The 19,433-nt window shown below is 44.0% G+C and overlaps 1 long non-coding RNA gene across 1 annotated transcript; it reads right to left on the reverse strand.

Annotated features, from left to right (window-relative positions):
• Positions 1-9,588: 9,588 nt before the first annotated feature.
• On the reverse strand, positions 9,589-11,077 carry LOC117189068. The gene is made up of 4 exons (XR_004473134.1): positions 10,580-11,077; positions 10,431-10,514; positions 9,910-10,367; positions 9,589-9,855 (listed from the first exon to the last, which is right to left on the reverse strand). It is a non-coding gene; the product is annotated as an uncharacterized LOC117189068 (long non-coding RNA).
• Between the last annotated feature and the right edge of the window lie 8,356 nt (positions 11,078-19,433).

A 19,433-nucleotide genomic window follows, 5' to 3' on the forward strand; every position in this document is an offset into this window, starting at 1 on the left:
TTTCTTGTACAATAATTTTTTTTCAGAAAATGGTTAAATGGAATGGAAAACGATTAATCAAAAGGGAAAGCTCATTTCCAAATTTGTTGAAGCCTTAAGGAATACCTTTCGAATTCGGATTATGATAATATATAAAACAGAATTTACTGTAACTTATAATTGGCAAACAAAATGAAAACCAGAGATCTGATAGGAAACTTGAAAACGCTATAAAACCTACATATGTATCTCTAATAGAGCGATTGGCGGGCTAGTGAATGGAAAGTTTCCAAATGATCGTTTCACTTTGCATATGAAAAAAGTCAACAAAGGTTCCCGCTGTTTCCCAATTTAAGGCGGGAAAATCTAAAAAGGAAACTGAGCTGATCTGAATAACTTCTCCAGCAATAGCAAAAGTGAGCCCGTAGTTCGCATCGACGTAGGGGTTCACTTCATTCATCCCATCGCCATCGTAGTGGTAGAGTCGTCGAATTGGCAGGGAGACGATGCATACTCCGATTTCACATTAAGGTGGCAATGCCACCGATGATTTTTAAATGTTTATAAATCAAAATCTCTCATCAATTTACCAATTAATTTTAATTTCAATGTACAATTAGGTCATCGCCCTGGGGAACTAATTCATCCGCCGAATCAAACGTCAGCTTCGAGACGCGTGAGTGAATCAGTACATTATTGTGGTTGGGACTTACATATGTACCCTACGATTTCATTCCTCCAGACAGAGTCGTATCCAAAACCGAGCCCAATTCCAGCCAGAATCATATCCCAGCAGGACAGAAGCGCATCCCATCGTACGAAACTAACACGCCATCGTCATCATTCGACCATCGACAACAATAACTTCGGCTGTGGCAAACAATTGAGCGACTACGAGGGCTACTAGTTAACCATGATGTAACCATCATGATTTTTCGCGAAAATCGTGAACAAATTGATGTCCTTTTTTCCGATGGCAGTCGATTCGCAGGACTCTCCCGATCACGTAGAGACATGCCGCACTCCGATCGGCTGCCGTATAGCAGAGATATAGCCTACAGAAAAAACCAGTATTTTATTGATATGCAAATCCAAATCGGTAGAGTCGATCGGCGAAGGACCGACTCTCCCAGGATCGTGAGTATCCAGACTGTCAAACGGCGTCAAAATCTCGACTACGAAAATGAGGCCGATTTTTTGCAAATTTCATGATTTTTCGCGAAAATCGTGAACAAATTGATGTCCTTTGTTCCGATGGCAGTCGATTCGCAGGAATCTCCCGATCACGTAGAGACATGCCGCACTCCGATCGGCTGCCGTATAGCAGAGATATAGCCTACAGAAAAAACCAGTATTTTAATGATATGCAAATCCAAATCGTTGGAAGGGTATATCTCGGCTATTTATTGGCCGATCGGCGAAGGACCGACGCTCCCAGGATCGTGAGTATCCAGACTGTCAAACGGCGTCAACTACGGCCGATCGACTACGAAAATGAGGCCGATTTTTTGCAAATTTCATGATGTAACCATCATGATTTTTGGCAAAAGTCGTGAACAAATTGATGTCCTTTTTTCCGATGGCAGTCGATTCGCAGGACTCTCCCGATCACGTAGAGACATGCCGCACTCCGATCGGCTGCCGTATAGCAGAGATATAGCCTACAGAAAAAACCACTATTTTAATGATATGCAAATCCAAATCGTTGGAAGGCTATATCTCGGCTATTTATTGGCCGATCGGCGAAGGACCGACTCTCCCAGGATCGTGAGTATCCAGACTGTCAAACGGCGTCAAAATCTCGACTACGAAAATGAGGCCGATTTTTTGCAAATTTCATGATGTAACCATCATGATTTTTCGCGAAAATCGTGAGCAAATTGATGTCCTTTGTTCCGATGGCAGTCGATTCGCAGGACTCTCCCGATCACGTAGAGACATGCCTCGCCACGATCGGCCCATAAATAGCAGAGATATAGCCTACAGAAAAAACCAGTATTTTAATGATATGCAAATCCAAATCGTTGGAAGGGTATATCTCGGCTATTTATTGGCCGATCGGCGAAGGACCGACTCTCCCAGGATCGTGAGTATCCAGACTGTCAAACGGCGTCAAAATCTCGACTACGAAAATGAGGCCGATTTTTTGCAAATTTCATGATGTAACCATCATGATTTTTCGCGAAAATCGTGAACAAATTGATGTCCTTTGTTCCGATGGCAGTCGATTCGCAGGACTCTCCCGATCACGTAGAGACATGCCGCACTCCGATCGGCTGCCGTATAGCAGAGATATAGCCTACAGAAAAAACCACTATTTTAATGATATGCAAATCCAAATCGTTGGAAGGCTATATCTCGGCTATTTATTGGCCGATCGGCGAAGGACCGACTCTCCCAGGATCGTGAGTATCCAGACTGTCAAACGGCGTCAAAATCTCGACTACGAAAATGAGGCCGATTTTTTGCAAATTTCATGATGTAACCATCATGATTTTTCGCGAAAATCGTGAACAAATTGATGTCCTTTGTTCCGATGGCAGTCGATTCGCAGGACTCTCCCGATCACGTAGAGACATGCCGCACTCCGATCGGCTGCCGTATAGCAGAGATATAGCCTACAGAAAAAACCAGTATTTTAATGATATGCAAATCCAAATCGTTGGAAGGCTATATCTCGGCTATTTATGGGCCGATCGGCAAAGGACCGACTCTCCCAGGATCGTGAGTATCCAGACTGTCAAACGGCGTCAAAATCTCGACTACGAAAATGAGGCCGATGTTTTGCAAATTTCATGATGTAACCATCATGATTTTTCGCGAAAATCGTGAACAAATTGATGTCCTTTGTTCCGATGGCAGTCGATTCGCAGGACTCTCCCGATCACGTAGAGACATGCCGCACTCCGATCGGCTGCCGTATAGCAGAGATATAGCCTACAGAAAAAACCAGTATTTTAATGATATGCAAATCCAAATCGTTGGAAGGGTATATCTCGGCTATTTATTGGCCGATCGGCGAAGGACCGACTCTCCCAGGATCGTGAGTATCCAGACTGTCAAACGGCGTCAAAATCTCGACTACGAAAATGAGGCCGATTTTTTGCAAATTTCATGATGTAACCATCATGATTTTTCGCGAAAATCGTGAACAAATTGATGTCCTTTGTTCCGATGGCAGTCGATTCGCAGGACTCTCCCGATCACGTAGAGACATGCCGCACTCCGATCGGCTGCCGTATAGCAGAGATATAGCCTACAGAAAAAACCAGTATTTTATTGATATGCAAATCCAAATCGTTGGAAGGCTATATCTCGGCTATTTATGGGCCGATCGGCAAAGGACCGACTCTCCCAGGATCGTGAGTATCCAGACTGTCAAACGGCGTCAACTACGGCCGATCGACTACGAAAATGAGGCCGATTTTTTGCAAATTTCATGATGTAACCATCATGATTTTTCGCGAAAATCGTGAACAAATTGATGTCCTTTGTTCCGATGGCAGTCGATTTGCAGGACTCTCCCGATCACGTAGAGACATGCCTCGCCACGATCGGCCCATAAATAGCAGAGATATAGCCTACAGAAAAAAACAGTATTTTATTGATATGCAAATCCAAATCGGTAGAAGGCTATATCTCGGCTATTTATGGGCCGATCGGCAAAGGACCGACTCTCCCAGGATCGTGAGTATCCAGACTGTCAAACGGCGTCAACTACGGCCGATCGACTACGAAAATGAGGCCGATTTTTTGCAAATTTCATGATGTAACCATCATGATTTTTCGCGAAAATCGTGAGCAAATTGATGTCCTTTGTTCCGATGGCAGTCGATTCGCAGGACTCTCCCGATCACGTAGAGACATGCCTCGCCACGATCGGCCCATAAATAGCAGAGATATAGCCTACAGAAAAAACCAGTATTTTAATGATATGCAAATCCAAATCGTTGGAAGGGTATATCTCGGCTATTTATTGGCCGATCGGCGAAGGACCGACTCTCCCAGGATCGTGAGTATCCAGACTGTCAAACGGCGTCAAAATCTCGACTACGAAAATGAGGCCGATTTTTTGCAAATTTCATGATGTAACCATCATGATTTTTCGCGAAAATCGTGAACAAATTGATGTCCTTTGTTCCGATGGCAGTCGATTCGCAGGACTCTCCCGATCACGTAGAGACATGCCGCACTCCGATCGGCTGCCGTATAGCAGAGATATAGCCTACAGAAAAAACCAGTATTTTAATGATATGCAAATCCAAATCGTTGGAAGGCTATATCTCGGCTATTTATGGGCCGATCGGCAAAGGACCGACTCTCCCAGGATCGTGAGTATCCAGACTGTCAAACGGCGTCAAAATCTCGACTACGAAAATGAGGCCGATGTTTTGCAAATTTCATGATGTAACCATCATGATTTTTCGCGAAAATCGTGAACAAATTGATGTCCTTTGTTCCGATGGCAGTCGATTCGCAGGACTCTCCCGATCACGTAGAGACATGCCGCACTCCGATCGGCTGCCGTATAGCAGAGATATAGCCTACAGAAAAAACCAGTATTTTATTGATATGCAAATCCAAATCGGTAGAGTCGATCGGCGAAGGACCGACTCTCCCAGGATCGTGAGTATCCAGACTGTCAAACGGCGTCAAAATCTCGACTACGAAAATGAGGCCGATGTTTTGCAAATTTCATGATGTAACCATCATGATTTTTCGCGAAAATCGTGAACAAATTGATGTCCTTTGTTCCGATGGCAGTCGATTCGCAGGACTCTCCCGATCACGTAGAGACATGCCGCACTCCGATCGGCTGCCGTATAGCAGAGATATAGCCTACAGAAAAAACCAGTATTTTAATGATATGCAAATCCAAATCGTTGGAAGGCTATATCTCGGCTATTTATGGGCCGATCGGCAAAGGACCGACTCTCCCAGGATCGTGAGTATCCAGACTGTCAAACGGCGTCAAAATCTCGACTACGAAAATGAGGCCGATTTTTTGCAAATTTCATGATGTAACCATCATGATTTTTGGCAAAAGTCGTGAACAAATTGATGTCCTTTTTTCCGATGGCAGTCGATTCGCAGGACTCTCCCGATCACGTAGAGACATGCCTCGCCACGATCGGCCCATAAATAGCAGAGATATAGCCTACAGAAAAAACCAGTATTTTATTGATATGCAAATCCAAATCGTTGGACGGGCTATCTCGGCTATTTATTGGCCGATCGGCGAAGGACCGACTCTCCCAGGATCGTGAGTATCCAGACTGTCAAACGGCGTCAACTACGGCCGATCGACTACGAAAATGAGGCCGATTTTTTGCAAATTTCATGATGTAACCATCATGATTTTTCGCGAAAATCGTGAACAAATTGATGTCCTTTGTTCCGATGGCAGTCGATTTGCAGGACTCTCCCGATCACGTAGAGACATGCCTCGCCACGATCGGCCCATAAATAGCAGAGATATAGCCTACAGAAAAAAACAGTATTATATTGATATGCAAATCCAAATCGTTGGACGGGCTATCTCGGCTATTTATTGGCCGATCGGCGAAGGACCGACTCTCCCAGGATCGTGAGTATCCAGACTGTCAAACGGCGTCAACTACGGCCGATCGACTACGAAAATGAGGCCGATTTTTTGCAAATTTCATGATGTAACCATCATGATTTTTCGCGAAAATCGTGAACAAATTGATGTCCTTTGTTCCGATGGCAGTCGATTCGCAGGACTCTCCCGATCACGTAGAGACATGCCGCACTCCGATCGGCTGCCGTATAGCAGAGATATAGCCTACAGAAAAAACCAGTATTTTATTGATATGCAAATCCAAATCGTTGGAAGGCTATATCTCGGCTATTTATGGGCCGATCGGCAAAGGACCGACTCTCCCAGGATCGTGAGTATCCAGACTGTCAAACGGCGTCAACTACGGCCGATCGACTACGAAAATGAGGCCGATTTTTTGCAAATTTCATGATGTAACCATCATGATTTTTCGCGAAAATCGTGAACAAATTGATGTCCTTTGTTCCGATGGCAGTCGATTTGCAGGACTCTCCCGATCACGTAGAGACATGCCTCGCCACGATCGGCCCATAAATAGCAGAGATATAGCCTACAGAAAAAAACAGTATTTTATTGATATGCAAATCCAAATCGGTAGAAGGCTATATCTCGGCTATTTATGGGCCGATCGGCAAAGGACCGACTCTCCCAGGATCGTGAGTATCCAGACTGTCAAACGGCGTCAACTACGGCCGATCGACTACGAAAATGAGGCCGATTTTTTGCAAATTTCATGATGTAACCATCATGATTTTTCGCGAAAATCGTGAGCAAATTGATGTCCTTTGTTCCGATGGCAGTCGATTCGCAGGACTCTCCCGATCACGTAGAGACATGCCTCGCCACGATCGGCCCATAAATAGCAGAGATATAGCCTACAGAAAAAACCAGTATTTTAATGATATGCAAATCCAAATCGTTGGAAGGGTATATCTCGGCTATTTATTGGCCGATCGGCGAAGGACCGACTCTCCCAGGATCGTGAGTATCCAGACTGTCAAACGGCGTCAAAATCTCGACTACGAAAATGAGGCCGATTTTTTGCAAATTTCATGATGTAACCATCATGATTTTTCGCGAAAATCGTGAACAAATTGATGTCCTTTGTTCCGATGGCAGTCGATTCGCAGGACTCTCCCGATCACGTAGAGACATGCCGCACTCCGATCGGCTGCCGTATAGCAGAGATATAGCCTACAGAAAAAACCACTATTTTAATGATATGCAAATCCAAATCGTTGGAAGGCTATATCTCGGCTATTTATTGGCCGATCGGCGAAGGACCGACTCTCCCAGGATCGTGAGTATCCAGACTGTCAAACGGCGTCAAAATCTCGACTACGAAAATGAGGCCGATTTTTTGCAAATTTCATGATGTAACCATCATGATTTTTCGCGAAAATCGTGAACAAATTGATGTCCTTTGTTCCGATGGCAGTCGATTCGCAGGACTCTCCCGATCACGTAGAGACATGCCGCACTCCGATCGGCTGCCGTATAGCAGAGATATAGCCTACAGAAAAAACCAGTATTTTAATGATATGCAAATCCAAATCGTTGGAAGGCTATATCTCGGCTATTTATGGGCCGATCGGCAAAGGACCGACTCTCCCAGGATCGTGAGTATCCAGACTGTCAAACGGCGTCAAAATCTCGACTACGAAAATGAGGCCGATGTTTTGCAAATTTCATGATGTAACCATCATGATTTTTCGCGAAAATCGTGAACAAATTGATGTCCTTTGTTCCGATGGCAGTCGATTCGCAGGACTCTCCCGATCACGTAGAGACATGCCGCACTCCGATCGGCTGCCGTATAGCAGAGATATAGCCTACAGAAAAAACCAGTATTTTATTGATATGCAAATCCAAATCGGTAGAGTCGATCGGCGAAGGACCGACTCTCCCAGGATCGTGAGTATCCAGACTGTCAAACGGCGTCAAAATCTCGACTACGAAAATGAGGCCGATGTTTTGCAAATTTCATGATGTAACCATCATGATTTTTCGCGAAAATCGTGAACAAATTGATGTCCTTTGTTCCGATGGCAGTCGATTCGCAGGACTCTCCCGATCACGTAGAGACATGCCGCACTCCGATCGGCTGCCGTATAGCAGAGATATAGCCTACAGAAAAAACCAGTATTTTAATGATATGCAAATCCAAATCGTTGGAAGGCTATATCTCGGCTATTTATGGGCCGATCGGCAAAGGACCGACTCTCCCAGGATCGTGAGTATCCAGACTGTCAAACGGCGTCAAAATCTCGACTACGAAAATGAGGCCGATTTTTTGCAAATTTCATGATGTAACCATCATGATTTTTGGCAAAAGTCGTGAACAAATTGATGTCCTTTTTTCCGATGGCAGTCGATTCGCAGGACTCTCCCGATCACGTAGAGACATGCCTCGCCACGATCGGCCCATAAATAGCAGAGATATAGCCTACAGAAAAAACCAGTATTTTATTGATATGCAAATCCAAATCGTTGGACGGGCTATCTCGGCTATTTATTGGCCGATCGGCAAAGGACCGACTCTCCCAGGATCGTGAGTATCCAGACTGTCAAACGGCGTCAACTACGGCCGATCGACTACGAAAATGAGGCCGATTTTTTGCAAATTTCATGATGTAACCATCATGATTTTTCGCGAAAATCGTGAACAAATTGATGTCCTTTGTTCCGATGGCAGTCGATTTGCAGGACTCTCCCGATCACGTAGAGACATGCCTCGCCACGATCGGCCCATAAATAGCAGAGATATAGCCTACAGAAAAAAACAGTATTTTATTGATATGCAAATCCAAATCGGTAGAAGGCTATATCTCGGCTATTTATGGGCCGATCGGCAAAGGACCGACTCTCCCAGGATCGTGAGTATCCAGACTGTCAAACGGCGTCAACTACGGCCGATCGACTACGAAAATGAGGCCGATTTTTTGCAAATTTCATGATGTAACCATCATGATTTTTCGCGAAAATCGTGAGCAAATTGATGTCCTTTGTTCCGATGGCAGTCGATTCGCAGGACTCTCCCGATCACGTAGAGACATGCCTCGCCACGATCGGCCCATAAATAGCAGAGATATAGCCTACAGAAAAAAACAGTATTTTATTGATATGCAAATCCAAATCGGTAGAAGGCTATATCTCGGCTATTTATGGGCCGATCGGCAAAGGACCGACTCTCCCAGGATCGTGAGTATCCAGACTGTCAAACGGCGTCAACTACGGCCGATCGACTACGAAAATGAGGCCGATTTTTTGCAAATTTCATGATGTAACCATCATGATTTTTCGCGAAAATCGTGAGCAAATTGATGTCCTTTGTTCCGATGGCAGTCGATTCGCAGGACTCTCCCGATCACGTAGAGACATGCCGCACTCCGATCGGCTGCCGTATAGCAGAGATATAGCCTACAGAAAAAACCAGTATTTTATTGATATGCAAATCCAAATCGTTGGAAGGCTATATCTCGGCTATTTATGGGCCGATCGGCAAAGGACCGACTCTCCCAGGATCGTGAGTATCCAGACTGTCAAACGGCGTCAACTACGGCCGATCGACTACGAAAATGAGGCCGATTTTTTGCAAATTTCATGATGTAACCATCATGATTTTTCGCGAAAATCGTGAACAAATTGATGTCCTTTGTTCCGATGGCAGTCGATTTGCAGGACTCTCCCGATCACGTAGAGACATGCCTCGCCACGATCGGCCCATAAATAGCAGAGATATAGCCTACAGAAAAAAACAGTATTATATTGATATGCAAATCCAAATCGGTAGAAGGCTATATCTCGGCTATTTATGGGCCGATCGGCGAAGGACTAACTCTCCCAGGATCGTGAGTATCCAGACTGTCGAACGGCGTCAAAATAATAAGAAAAATATCCCTGATCCCTTGGAAACGACTCAAACAACCCCAGTCCGTCATATTTCGCCAATTCTTTGCAAGGATGATTTTTAAACTGATTTATTCATCAAAACTTAGCTTATTATTAATAAATAAACAAGTGGAAAACAGTTTTATCTATCTTACACCTAACAACAACGAGATCTATCTAGAGTCTAGCATCCCGCGTAGCTCCTCGCTTGGTTACCATAGTCAAAGTCCTTGTTGTCGATGGCCAGGTCGAAGGATGACGATAGCTTGTTAGGTTAGGCCTGGCTGGGATAGACCTCGGTCTATCTCGAATAAGCCTCGGTAATGCTTTGATAGGACTCTGTCTGGCGGAAGAAATCGTATATGACTCGGTTTGGCCCAAAGCGTAGGGTGGATAAGTCCTCTCTAAAGGAAGATATATTTTAAAATACATCCACAATTATCTACTGATTTACTTACTCGTCTCGAGGCTGTAGCCCAGCGTTTGATGCGGCGGCATATGAATGGGGTGGTTGCTGACATTTCCCATGGGCGTGAACCCACACTTCCTTCGTCGATTTGATCCCTGCTGCAGGGATCCTCGGTGAAACAGCAGCTGCGTCAGGGCTATGGCCCACAGCAGGAAACCCAGTGGCTGCCACAGTCCAGCCAGGAGCACATCAGTGGTGGTACCGACGGCAAGCGGACTCGAAAGGAGGAGAACACATCGTTGGACGCCAGGAAGGGGGCCACCATGTCCCGAGGGGCGCTAGGCATCGTGGCCCGCGCGCAGAATCCGGCAGGGAGTTCGTGATGTCAGCCGGTCGGACGCCTTGAGTGGTCAACCGTCATCGAGCGCACGCTCGCTCTTATGAACCGGAAGACCAGAAGGGTGAAGCCCCTTGTAAATGATGTTAAAAATATCGCCACCCGACCTGCTAAAATGAAAGGAAGAGTTAAATAAAATAAATAAATAACAAATGATAACTTAATAAATGTACCTGGCGCGGCAAGAGAAGGGGATCGCGGCATAGCAGATTGTGGCCAGAGAGGGTCTCGGCGAATAGAGCAGGAGGGAATACAAACTAAAAGAAGAGGAACAAGAAAGAGTCAATGGAAAGATGAATAGGGGGAAATAAGGAAAACTTACCCGGTCAAAGCCGATAAGGTAAAGAAAAGTGCAGTAGGGAAGACAAAGCATGTACGTCATACTTCGTAAAACGTACATTTAAATAAATAATGAGCCATCTGCTGGCGCGATGCACACGATCGTGGATGCAGTATCGATCCGGCAACACCCAAACGGGAAAAGCCGCCTGAGGTCGCCCGATTCTAAAAGATTCCAAAAAAGATTCCAAAAAGGGCGGAAAAGTGATGGTTAAAGACTCGGTCCATTTATCTCAGTAGGAACAAAAAATTCACAATCTTTATTGGGAGCTGGGATCATCGGTATTCAATTAACTTTCAACAGGGATCCCAGAGTCTTCGGCTCTGGCGTTCAGCCACCTCCGCTAAACAAACACCCATACATTAAAATACGCTGGAAACACAATAAAAAACAGAAATTAAACTCTGAAAACGAAATAAGCATATTTTTGGGGGCAAATATTGTGTGTGTTGCACACACATGCAAAGCGTTGCTGTTCTGGCTGTTCGTTTGCGACATGTTCGGTGTATGAATTGGCACATCTAACATATAAATTGTGTGGTTAGTGGCTATACCAAACACAACTATTATAGTTTACTGTTTCCCCAAAATATGATCCAAAGGAAAGGTTACCTATCGCTTACCTGTAGGTCGTTTCCATTTCTGTAAAGCATACCCGAATATCTATTCCTTTCAATTAGTTTTTCCGCTTTATTGTTAATAAATATTTAAGGCACAACCAATTAGGCGTCCAAAAGGCAAGCGGCACAAGAGCCATTAAATATTCAACTCCATATAAGTGTCTGTCTGTGTGTTTGTCTGTCTGTGTGAGTGGGTAGATGTTTAGGGAATGCCCAAAAAATTAATTTGCCTTTGCCTAAAGGATTCCATTCCGCCTGCGTCCCTCATAATCTGCTCATATTAAACTAATTGCCGTAAATTTCAACAACAAACTGCCATAAATGTTGGCCCATACTTTTAGTTGCCAAGAAACCAGCGCCCACCAACGGCCCCGCCCCCAAGACCAAGCTCAAGCGCAAGCCCATCTTACCGTCAAAAACTTGTCTTAACTTTAATTAAGTGGCATTATGTTCAATTAGGCAAAAGTTTCCAATATGCAAATTAACACAATTTGTGTGTAAAGTGCCTGCCCCAAGAGGGAGAAGAGCCGTGCCGAATGGTTGGCGGTCGGTGTCTATTTCTGAGGCAGATAAATTTCCACCCCACACAGACACACACACAAATCGGGGCTGCCTCTAATAGAAGTAGGCGTGACAGTTTGTTAATAAATTTAGCATATATCTACCAGATATCTCTTTCCGTTTGCTGAGATTGTGGCATTTAGCTGTTTGCAATAAATAATTTATTATGTCTCAAATGGCAATTGGTTTTGCCTGGAACTGCTACGGAAAGGATGTGGAGGAGGATAAAAAGGATACTTAGAATAGTCAAAAGTAGTGACTCAGCTTTCGGCTAATTGATCCAAATGGGATTTCAATTAATATAATGTATGTGGTGAAAATACTCGCTGGTGTCTGGGGATCCTTGATTTTGTAGAAAGTTTTCTTTGAACAAATAGAAAAGAAACAAAAGAGGGCACAAAGTAAACATCTGATCGGCAGGACAGAATCACATGCATACCAGTAAATGTTTTCCTAATTAAATCCATATGTATGTGCAAGCTTCAAATACTCTCCTTCCCTTCCCTTCCCTTCCCTTCCCATAACGACATCCTTCAAAGAACTTCCTGTCAAACCATAGCACATTCCATCAATTCCACAAATGACTGTCCCTGCCGCAAAGTTGGCCAAATATTTCACATTTAATGTTCAATGCTTGTGGCTGGGGAAATGGCTACCCATGGATTACCCATGGGGATAACCCTCACTCCATTCGGGCTTAATTATCAAACGCAGGACCTTGGGACCGAGATGCCTCAAGTGCCGCCCTCACTCCGACCCCTAAACTCCAATTGACGATTAAATTTCAAATGTCTAATTTGTAGTTGATGGTCGGATAATTCCCCTATTCACACGAACATACATACATATACACAATAGATCACCATGTGTGTGTTTCGATGCTTGACAGATGTAAGGGGCAAATGGTTATCCTTGTAATCCTTGTCGGCCATCAGGCATCAGGCATCCGACATCGGGGCATCGAGATTCTAATTGCAGTCGCCTTCAATGAGCATGGATTAGAAATTAATTAAAGTATAAGGCTAATGTGACATTTGCATGTGTGTTTTCAGAACAGGACCCCACCCCCCGCCAGAAAGGACTCGGCGCAGAGGCTCTCTCTCCATTTGGCATAATTGTAAGCCCTTCAAATGTGATTAATCAGCTTTTGCTAATGCGGTACTTCGACTTCTGACTTTGTGACCGGGCTTTGGCCTGTGTCATTGGCTTTGGCTTTTACTTTGACTTTGACTCGGGCCGGGCTTTGGCCGGTCTCCCTTCATGCCAATTCAATGGCCTGAGATTCCATTCGAATGGCAGCAAAAGGGTTGTCATAACCCTCGGCTCAATAGTTCTCAATGGTTTGCGTTTGTTCTTTGGGTTTGGGTGGCAATTGAAGATTCTTTTAGCATAAGTTAAACCTTAGCTGAACCAATTGAACTGTGTTGTCATTTATCTTATAACATCTACTCAATCTCGTAGGGTGTCCATTGCAAGAGCTCTCCTCTTTTTACTATTAATAACCACTTTCTATTTGATGATCTACTTCATGAGAATCTCAATAGGCAACTTTTACAGAAAAAAATTAAATTAAAACTCACTGCCCAACTCTTCAGATACGTGTTTGCTTTTCACGGGCATCAAGAGGATCTCCAGCACAGTCATGCAGTGATTCAGTTCCGGCGAGTACCACAGTGCTACCAAAGCCACTGCCCATACATATGCATACATACATAAATAAATAAATACTTTAGGTTAATACTGCAGTCTCTCCCTCACCCTCTTCAATAACGCCATCAGCATAGTCGGCTTCTGATCACCAGGTCGATAAAAGTAGGACTGCCATACCTTATAGGAAATGCATGCAGTGAGAGTGAGAGAGATATGGAATGTACATGTTAGAAGCATTAAAATGAAAAGGACCAAGCTCACAAAGATATAATTGCAACTGCTCGGAGCGACGCGGTTAAATCTTTATTCACGGCAGATGCCCGATGTTCTTTCAGATGGCAAAGTCGCGGAGGCCTCACCAGATGTCCAAGTCCAAGTGGCGACCCCACCAGACAGGCAATACTTGATGAATATCGCTCCAACGATACCTTAAACGATGTCCAAGAAATGCACCTATGAAAACACAGGAAATCCTTTTTTGTTTCGACTTTAATTCTGTACTGACTGTAATTTCATGTGTTTAACAAAATCAAATTACGATGAGCATACCATAGAGAACCGATTCATCTGTAAGGGTATCCAAGGGTACAGCTTTTTTCTGAGAAGAGTGCCCGACTTATCGCACCTTTCTGCCTTGCCTCTAGTTCAAGGTAAGCAACAATAAGAACTTGTGGAATATATCATGCAGAATGCGGATGAGCTGGTGGAATCCACAAAGTGCAGATAATGCGATGGCAGCTGTGCCTGACCCGCGCACGCACCCGCGCCACCCGCCACACTCCCTATGCCTTCCGCTGTCAGGCAGAGTTTGCTGTCAGCCGCGTTTCCGGTTTCCGTTCTGCCGCTCTGACTAGCGGCACCTGGCGGCCGCTGTTGTCGCTCTTCAGTCACGTGATAAAGTTATGTGTTATGTATAAAAAGCCTTTTTTTATGCTTTCCTTTGGTGTTTTAAAAGTTTTTTTTTGTTGTCTTTGCAAATAAATTGCATTTTTGTTTTGGCACCCGCTTTTCATATTTTTTCTGCCAGCATCTTCCAGTTTTTCTTTCAGTTTTTCATCTTTTTTGTTCTTGTTCAGCTGCTTAACCCCATAGTGGCGGGGATTTTTGTTGCTGTTCGTGTATTTATTTGCGTGTAAACCCGGGCACGTTCGCAGAGGCAGGATGGGGAGCGCGAGGACGAGGACATGCTGCAATCAGCGCTTTATGCATTCCTGCGCACCAGAGAGGCAGTGCAGATAGAGGACTTACCGGCCCCTTTACTTCCCATTTCGGGTTCAGTGTGCCTCTTTTTCCGAGTCCTGCTCCTATTTGTTCCCTGGGACGAGGGGGCGAGGGGGCGAGGGGCGAGGGGACGTGGACTCCCACAAAAGGTGCATAATTTTAGTTAAATTTTTGGCATTTTATGCACGAAAACGTTTCTGGGTTAATTTACGTGCGCCATTCAATATATTGTGGGCAGAGGAGGTCGGTCCACGTGCACCCACCCACGCCACCACACGGGTGGCACTCGTGAAATGTGAGAAATAATATTGAATTAACAGCTAAATGAAATGAAATTTATGCACCGCATGTGCAGAAAATATACGAGTATTCTTGTCGTCCGGGGCAACAGGTGTACCGACAGTGCCACTCACACGGAAATTGTCATTTCAAATGTTGAATATGAGCTCACACTCGTGCAATAAACGACCGCAAATGGTTTGGCAATAAACTATTTAGCTTAACTGTCAAATTGAATTGTTCTCAACGAGTATTGTTTTATATTACAATACAATTTTGAAAGCATTTTGAGTTATTGTAATGGTTTTATTCGTTTACGTTCAGTTAAAATTATGAAAATATATAAATATTAAACTGCATTTCATTGGAATATAATATAGAAATAATACTAGGTATATCAACATTTACGCGAAAGCGTGCCTAATTTCTATGCCCCACACTTCTCCATCGATCGCTATTTTCTGCACTTACTTTCCGCACAATTTCACAATCAAGAGGTCAACTGGCAATTCAACTTTTCAAACCCGTTCGGCCATCGAAATTTATGCACAAGCCCCAAACTAAAATAAAACTCCATGAATCGAGAACAGATTAAATGCCCAAGTAACTTTCATGGTCGCCCTCAGATCAACTTTTGCTGCCTTCTGCTGATTCCTGCCGCCTTCTAACCGCTCCAATCGTTTCGTATAAATGTCACAACAATTAGGCAGCGGTTATCTGTCCATTACACCATGAAAGTCTCCGGATAGATGCACATCTCCCTGTTCTACCCTATCTCGGCCCCCCTCTCGTACTTCTGTCATCATAAATTTTGCGGCCCAAGGCATTAAACAAACTGGGACAAAACTCATTTGGTAAACAGGCAGGATATGCAGGATGTGCACAATGGCTTAGATGCGACTTGGCTGCATGTGTGTCTGTGTGTGTGTGTGTGTGTGTGTGTGTGTGTGTGTCTTTCAACACACATTTGAAGAGTTGCAGTTGGGAATCTTCAAAAGTTTCGGGCGGTTTGGCCAAACTTTTCGTTACCCTTGCCTGCCTTTTGCCGTTTGCCTTTTGCCTGCTGGTCATGTTGGCATGGATTTTGTTGCAGAATTTACCACGTTTTTTCACAGTTTTTTTCTCTTTGGGTGCTTTCAGGGGCTTTGCATACACTAGTCCTTAGCCTTGGCAGCGACTCTGGCTCAGAAAAGTTATGGCGAAAACACGGCGTAAGCCATGTTGCCTGCAGGTTGCATGCTGTTTGGGCCCTCTTGCGGTGTGGCCAGGCACAAAAAAACAGGAGGGAAAATACTTGCTAAAAGTAAAGCCAGGTCTAGGGTCGAGAAATGCTGTGAAAATGTGTTAATTAGCCGAGGTGTCTGTGTGTGTGTGTGTGTGTGTGCATGTGAGTTTGGGAAAATCAACACTTGTCTCTGTCAAACACAAGACAACTAATTAGCCCGCTCTCGGTTAAGTGTGAACACAATGTAATAATGATAGCACCCGAGGGACCGTTTTGTTTTCGATGAGTGCTGCGAAATTCGATATTTATTTATGCAAAGTTTAAGGTGTTCTGCCTTAACGGGTTTAAAGAGTTATCCTTCTTCATTTTCCACACTTTTTAAGTTAGGGATAAAAAGGGATCTCCCTGCTATCCGAATAAGAGAACTTGTACCTCCTTAATTATTTCGTATTCCTTGATTACTTTAATTAACACTGCAAATCCAATATTTCTTATCAAATTTGCTTATATGTAGCTTCATTTAGTTGTCTCTATAATTAGACCGTCATATCCATGTGCGTTCATTAATCTGGTTGAAAAGTCACAAATTGAACTATCCACAATTGATGATTCCTGTCCGGAGATGTCCCTGCTTCTCCGTGTTTTGCCTGCCGCCGATATATCCAGCATTCCACTCATTTGGTTTCATTTGTTATCATCAGCAACTTGATCTCTTCTGGAGAGTGGGAGGGATATGGTTTTCTGGTCTCAATTTGATTCTGCTTCTGGTTCTGGCTCTGATTCTGGCTCTGATTCTGGCTCTGATTCCTTGTTTGGCTAATTTATGCGCTTCGCTAGATAATAAATTTTATATTTACGTTAAACAAATACAAATGCAAACAAAAACTCACATCAGACTCGGGTCCATATGTTGGCCTTACACTGAGAAAAAAGAGTATCAATATTTGATAATTTTCAATGCATATTTTTGTCTTGCAAAATGAGTTCTTTAAGATATTGAAGATTATCCAAAAACTACTACTGTTTTTATTTCAGTGTATTGCTTACTCACTTTTGCGCTACCCAGGACAATATGTCATTTGTTCCTAAATTCGCCAGAGTCCTTCAATTTTTTCCCGCTCCCCAGGCTCTCCTTCTTTCTGTACAAATATAAATATATTATATATCTATGTATATCGTGGGGGTTGTAGTTGTTGCCTCGATTCCAAACCATTTGTTATCGAATTTGTTTCTGCTTATTTTGTATGCCAAACGGCACAGGAGTCCTGCCTGTCTGTCTGCCTCTCTGTCTATCTATCCTGCCGCAGGGGTCTGGGTTCTTGTGGGCTAAAACAACGCCAACAGGCGACATGTGTCCTTGTGGGCCCAACACGAGCATCGCCACTGCCCTCGCACAGATATATGCATGTTAATTTGCTCTGATTCAATAGGTTCCCATTGAGTTATGGTGACATTAGGCAGGGGAAAGCCATCTGGGATGAGCATTCATTTGGTGACTATCCGGGTGGGAGACAAAGGACATTCTCAGCGGTTGAATGACTAAAACAAATTAACTTTAAACGGTTGAAACTAATTTAAAGTGGGAGCTTTGTATACCCTTTCTCCTCTGTCTTCCTCAAGACAAAGTTCATTGTACATATATTAAGCTTAAGCTCTATCTTTTCCTCAAAGATTTCTTCTCCATTTAAAAATAACTTCAATTGACTTCACTTGTTACTGTTCCTGTCTGTCGCTGCCTTCCGTTTCCGTCCCTGGGCATAAAATTATGTTTAACATGTTTTCAAAGGAAATTCTTATGAATGTTTATGCATTTCCGTTGCGCATCCACAAACTGCTCCTCCGATATACCGAAGCTCATTGAAAACTTGTACAAACTGTTGCCTGCCCCGAGTCCTTTCGGCCCTGCCTTGCTATTTTCATGCCAGAGCAGACCCAACCAGATCCAGCCCGACTGAGGTCATGGGTTGGATTGAATTGGATTTGGTTCGACGTGGCAGACTGTTCAGGAATGGCTTCGACGTGGGTGGCTGCTGTGGACTGGCTTTGCGGAGGCTTCACTGCGAAAAGGGGGCCTGTTGAAGATTGGCTTCAAAGTGGGAGGCTGTTCGCGATTCGCTTCGATCTGGCAGCCTGTTCAGGATTGTGTACAAACACTTTTTATGTGTAAGAAGTAGTTTTGTAGTTGGCGGGAAAGTGCTCTCATTGCCACTCGTCGTTCCATGGACCTTTCCCTTCCGGGTCGCCATTGATTGGCAAAATAGTATGCCGGGGGGGTCTCGAAGGAGTGAACTCTTGTTCAGCGAATAATAAATGCCAACTTATGCCAAATCACGGAACCATTTCATTAGTTAAACCTTATTTATAGGTGGGTACGGGGAGGAGGAGCAGCAGCAAAGGACAAGCCCAAGGATAAGCCACAAATTTAAATAAAACAACATTACGGATTCTCTTTTTGCGGACCCCCTCTGACATTTACATATACATACTACATGCAACATATGCCACACGTACATGCATCAGAATATTGCATATTAATTTTCCAGTTTGTTTTTTATGATTTTGTATGCTTTCCTGTTTTTCTTTTCCCTCCCCTGGTGCCCTGGTGCTGGCAACATTTTTTGTTTTCATTAATTTCCGCTTCAAGTTGCTGGGGTTCCATCTCCGCTCTGGATCCCATCCCTCACCATCTTCTGTGGCCCATGAAAACTTTTGCTTAAAACAAACAGCGAACAGGGAACGTCACGTGATGGACGGTCCAGAAACTCCAGGAGAAACAACAATTGAGTTGACGGTCGCTCGGTCGGTCGGTCGGTCGGTCGGTCGGTCGGTCGGTCGGTCGGTCGGTCGGTCGGCTTGATATGTAAATCATATAGCCAGATGTGTACAACATTTCCAGGGCGGAGTCCCCACATCCTGATAAATCATCATATGCAACGCGTGGAAGGAGTCTGGCTGCGTGCAAATGTAGGGAAATATGGCACAAAAATTTCAAAAATAATTAATGATTTAGAAAATTTCATCTATCAACTTCTTAAGTGAAAGCCCATAACCTATGGCGAACTATAAAACGTTTAAAAAACCTATGGGACTCTCATTTACCTTTCAAACAATTGCTTTGAAAGATAGCCATGCTTTTAAATTCATTCGTGTCATAGAACTGGTTCGCTCAGGCGTTGCATATTCCCTACACCCCTGTTTTATATTCAAGAAATAGCAGATAGAAAATAAACGCAAAATTAACCTCGTCTTAAAGCAAAATCCAAGGCCCACATCCGGACCA

The sequence above is a fragment of the Drosophila miranda genome, chromosome 4 (assembly GCF_003369915.1).
Source record: "Drosophila miranda strain MSH22 chromosome 4, D.miranda_PacBio2.1, whole genome shotgun sequence".
In the NCBI taxonomy this organism is placed as follows: Eukaryota; Metazoa; Arthropoda; class Insecta; order Diptera; family Drosophilidae; genus Drosophila; species Drosophila miranda.